Source organism: Rhinichthys klamathensis, unplaced genomic scaffold (assembly GCF_029890125.1).
Source record: "Rhinichthys klamathensis goyatoka isolate OS25496 unplaced genomic scaffold, OSU_Roscu_1.1 h1tg000412l_1, whole genome shotgun sequence".
NCBI lineage: Eukaryota > Metazoa > Chordata > Actinopteri > Cypriniformes > Leuciscidae > Rhinichthys > Rhinichthys klamathensis.
In genome coordinates this window covers 2154907-2160827 of record NW_026606912.1, presented here as the reverse complement: position 1 = coordinate 2160827, position 5921 = coordinate 2154907, and positions in this window count along the sequence as shown.

Here is a 5921-nt window from a genome sequence, read left to right as displayed (position 1 = left end):
ACCCCTGCAGTTCCATCACGAGCCCAAGTCTGGGAAACTTTAATGCAATATTTTAATGTGATATTGAATGCACTACATGTTGTTGATAACAAAGAATGGAATATATTCTCTTTCTCTTTGTATTTTTATATCAATTTGGTACATGATTATCCTGTTCAAATCAATGTGATAAATGAGTTAGTCAAAAGTAATCTAAAAGTAATCAAAATATAGATTATAGTCTAGTAAAGTGTAATGTAATGGATGTTACCAACTAAAATTTTTGTCATGTAATTTGGAATCAGTAAGTGACTACAATTTGTAAGTAATCTACCCAGCACTGGGGGTGATTGACTGGTACGCATTGAAGTTGGAAGCAGATTGGAAAATTTCAACTCTGGTATCTGGCCTCCAACTTCATCTGAAAGGCTGCATAGTTCACCTGCATGTGCAGCAAAACAACATATCACTGACACGCAACGCATATTGAATTGGCCATGAATAATAAATGATGCATGAATTATAGTTTTAGATGTTAATAACTCAACATTTGGACTAAAATATATGTTTTCAAATTAAAGCATATGTTTAGCTTGTTGTCTGGACTATGTCTGCTGTCTGCAGCCTTACTTTTGTAATACATCAAGCATTTTAAATAGGTTAGTAGTTTATGCGAGCTCTGGGCACATTACGACTTCCATGACCTTACTGTAATTCTCGTTCCCTAGAAAACCGCAATTTCTCATTCCTGCTTACTATATCCGCTGCCCTCAGCTGCACTACCTGTAAACTAACATGTTTTCGCTTGTGAGTGTTTATGGATAACACAGTCTACAGGGGTTGGCAGCTCATTACTCCACATTGCAGTCATGACCCATAGCGTATTAGTCATATACGAATTGCAGCAGTTGAGAATGGGGGGGGGGGGGGGGGGGTTGATGCCCTAAAGCAATGGATTGAGTAAACAGTGTTGTTGCTTGAACAGTGTTGTTGCTGACAACATGTGTACCAATACCAAGGAGCTATTATAGTTTTACACCAGAAGAGGTTAATGACCTCACCGATGGCTATGATTGTGAATATGCAAACAGCGAATGAGAACTGTTAACAAGGCTGGCAAGTTTTAAACTAGTCACAGTTCAGTTTTTGGCTTTATCGAATTTTAACTATAGACCTGTTGGGAATATAAGGATTTTTAATGTTTAATTGGTTTTAATTCGACTTTTAAAAGACACAGTACTACATACTATTATCACATGTCACTTTAGAGACATCCGGAAATATTGCTGTTGGTGTCTAGATGTCACTGCATGTTCATTCAATACCCCAAGTTTGATAGGACTCAGTCAAACATAATTAAATACGATTAAGTTGTACATATGCTGCTCAACTCTATTAAAATCCATTAGAAAATACAAGATATTGCTGTGGGACAACATTGGAAAGAAGCATTGACAACTCCGGAAACTGGAAAATGATACTTCCATGATCTTTTCTGATAGGCCTATAAAAAATGTTACAAAGCATTTTTCAATTTAGCTGGAAAAAGTTAAAATGAATCGATACTTTTCTTAAAGTGAATTGATTCTTTTCTTAAAATGAATAAATTTTTCCTAAAAAGAATTAATACTTTTTTCTTCTCTTAAAAATCGATACTTTTCCTAAAAATGAATCGATACTTTTAGAGACGTTTTTTAGATAATTTTCCTAAAAAGAGTCGCTACTTTCCTTAAAGTGAATCGATACTTTTCCTAAAATGAATCAATACTTTTCCTAAAATTAATTGAAACTTTTCCTAAAAAGAATAGATACTTTTCCTAAAATGAATCGATACTTTTCATACAGTGAATTGATACTTCTCTTAAAGTGAATCTATACTTTTCCTAAAAAGAATTGCTACTTTTCCTAAAATGAATCGCTACTTTTCTTAAAGTGAATCGCTACTTTTCCTAAAATGAATCGCTACTTTTCTTAAAGTGAATAGCTACTTTTCCTAAAATGAATCGCTTAAAGTGAATCACTACTTTTCCTAAAAAGGATCGTTACTTGTCCTGAAATGAATCGCTACTTTTTCTAAAGTGAATCGCTACTTTTCTTAAATTGAATCGCTACTTTTCCTAAAGTGAATCGATACTTTTCCTAAAATGAATCGATACTTTTCCTAATAAGAATCGTCCTAAAGTGAATCGATACTTTTCCTAAAATGAATCGAAACTTTTCCTAAAAAGTCAATCGATACTTTTCCTAAAATGAAACAAAACTTTTTCTAAAAAGAATCGATACTTTTCATAAAGTGAATCGATACTTTTCCTAAAATGAATCGAAACTTTTCCTAAAAAGAATCGCTACTTTTTCTAAAACGTATCGCAAATTTTCCTAAAATGAAAAAAAATACTTCTCAAAATGAATCGATACTTCTCTTAAAGTGAATCGATAGTTTTCCTAATAAGAATCAATACTTTTCCTAAAAAGAATCGATACTTTTCTTAAAGTGAATCGATACTTTTCGTAAAGTGAATCGATACTTTTCATAAAAAGAATCGCTGCTACTTTTCATAAAAAGAATCGCTGCTACTTTTCATAAAATGAATCAATACTTTTCCTAAAGTGAATCAATACTTTTCCTAAAATGAATCAATACTTTTCCTAAAATTAATTGAAACTTTTCCTAAAAAGAATAGATACTTTTTTAAAGGTGAATCAATATTATGATAAGCATATTAGAATGATTTCTGAAGGATTCATGTGACACTGAAGACTGGAGTAATGATGCTGAAAATCCAGCTTTGACATCACAGGAATTGTAATAATATTTAATGTTTTACTGCAAGTATGCAGCCTTAAGGAACTTAAAACCTTACTGACCTCAAACATTTAAATGGCAGCGTATGCCAAGAAAAACAATAACAGTTACAACAAGGTACTTATTTTAAATAAAATAAAATAATAATAATAAATGAATATAAATGTCAAATTCAAGAATTTTTTTTTTAGAAAAAGAAACCTTGAAATATCATCTACCTCCTTTGTAAAAGTATCTGTAATCTGTCCCCCTTCTTCATAGATTCACTGATATATTCCAGTTAATGATTTTTTCAATGGGTCATTGCATTGGATCTGTCTGTAAAGCAAACTACACAAGTTTTTCTAAGGGTGTATTGACACCAGGAAAGTCCCCTAGTTCACTTGCTTTGGTCCAGAGTCCAGACCAAATACAATGTTGATTTTTTGTGTTTGGTGTGGTTTGCTTTCCCACTGCCTTTTTGCAAGTGAACCAAAATTTGTAAACAAAACCACATGTGTGCTAAGGTCATCCATTCATTGAACAGAAATTCTCAAGCAGGGAAAAGCAGGAAGTGCAAAAACAGGCTAATCACGGAGATCTTTCGTAGTGCAATTTTGATTCTTTTACTGATTTGGTGTTATCAGCTACTAACGCAATATGAAGATACTTTTGAGCATCATATGATACAATGTCATTGTAACGAAGTATGTTGTTATGGGAAGAAGGAGGTGAGAACCGGCGAACATAACAATTTAAAAATAAAACACACAAAACGAAAGTAAAAACGGCAGCCCCTCGACTGCCGCACACGCATGAACATAACATAAAAGTCGGACAGAGTGCGATCGCTGTATTCACACCTGCCCAAAAGATTCGCACCAAGGGGGGAAACGAACTTGAGTTCGATTTAATCGAACCAAACAATACAGGTGTGAATACACAGTATTTTTTCTTTTTTTAAGAAGGCCTATGTATCATCATTTGTGCAGCAGTCCTGGTTGGATGGATCATCAGCTGCCTGTTAGTAACTCAGTCTTGTTATAGGCCTACTATTGAAACTATCGTGGTGCAATTACAAATAATTATGTGGTGAGAAAACGAGAAGCAGTTGGTTTTCACGCTTGCGTAGATGAAATTTGTCTAAATGAACACATGAAATGTACATCATTTCTCAGCACTAATTAAAGATGATTTATAACGGTAGAATAAACAATGAGCAGATGCTAGATTACAGTTTGATGGCATTGAAGTGATTTAGGTTGGTAGTTATTGTCATTATTATTCAGTATAATTCCATCACAGTCCATGTGTGGGAGCCTGAAAGGCCTCAGTGGAGCGTTAACACTCACATATACACACGCGCACAATCTCGCTCATAGTATGTGTAATATATCAGTGGTGACAGGCTGAGAGAGATGTGTCTGCTTCTTTATTAGAATGTGTAATTGATTTACTGACCCTTGTATGGGCCATAAGACACCATCATTAGTCACAGAGTAGAGTTAACACGCGTGCGTGAGGATATGTGTCCGCAGTGACGCTTCGAGTTTGTGTGTGTGTGTAACGGGTCCCAGGACGTTGGACACAGTCATTAGTCAGACCGGACTCTTCCCCAGCAGTGACACACTGGGGAATCGGTGGAGAAATTCTGCACTAGCGAGGATGGATTCGCCCCTCTGTGTCCCTCTGTACTGCACTTTTGTGAGTGTGTCTATGAGCTTGGTTTAGTTCACAGATCTGAGAACAGTGCTTCACTGCATTAATCACGGAGTCTTTTCACTTAGCGGACACTCAACATTAACCGCAGACTTAATAAAAACACTGCCGATAACGAGCTTCTTGATGTAATGGAAATGATGATAAAAGAGCATGAAGGGCGGCTGTTTATTTCCCAGGGTTCCTGGTTGTCCCTGATCGTTCTGAAGCACCTGGACTCAGAAGTCCTGATTTAAGTCTTTAAGCTGTTTTAAGGTCAGTAAACACAGTAGACACTTGATATCATTAGTTCTGCTCTACCAATCATTATCCCTCTTTGTGCTATGGACGTGAAAGATAGCTCAAATCATCAAATGTGGCTTGCTGAGGAGAACTGTGTTACTCTCAGTGTTGGGGGTAACGCATTACGAGTTATGTAATTAGATTACTTTTTCAAGTAACTCGTAAAGTAACGCATTACTTTTAAATTTGCAACAAAATATCTGTTACTTTTTCAAATAAGTACCGCAAGTTACTTTGTTTTGCAATGTATTGACTGACAGCTCTCCTGTCCGCATGTTGAAAGAAATCGGGAATAATGTATATATATATATTAATTGCTGAAGAGTGTTTTTTTTTTGTTATTAAAAAACAAACAAGCAAGCCAAACCCAGGTGACAAAAAGTAACGTAACACATTACTTTCAGTAACTAAGTAACACAATTAGTTACTTTTTAGGGAGTAACGCACTTTTGTAATGCATTACTTTTTAAAAGTAACTTTGCCCAACACTGGTTACTAAGGTGATACAATGAACAATTTTCATCTGAAAATACAATACCATTTAAAAGTTTGGGTTTGGATTTTTTTTTTATGTTTTTGAAAGTCTCTTATGCTCATCAAGGCTGCATTTATTTGACCAAAATACAATAAAACACTAATATTGTGAAATTTTGCAATAAAAAAATTACAGTGTGGGTAGTTGATATATGTAGATATATATGACAGATAGTTACAAAGTCACATTCGCCTTTATACTGATTGGACTGTGCGTGTGTTTGAGTGCATTTGAAAACTTGCTATGCACAGTGACTTTTTAATTTGAAGCAGCTGGCTCTATCTCAGCCGGTCCTGCCTTTATTATCATGCTCAAACACGATGCATAATTCAATGCATAATTTACATTGATGGCAAATACAATCACAATATATATTTTATTATTAACAACACTGATACACAGTGACTGCGCTATCAAACCTGTACAGCATGAATATAAAATACAAACTGCACACAGGGAACTGAAGCCGAATTGGCTGTTTGCACACATTATGGCATCTCTTAGAATCGGAAGTCAATATTATTAATCTCTCAATTATCAATTCCAGATGAGAATCAAGCAAATCTCTAAACTCACAGGGAATACATGCAAGTGTAAATTAAAAGGAACATGATGCAGATGAAA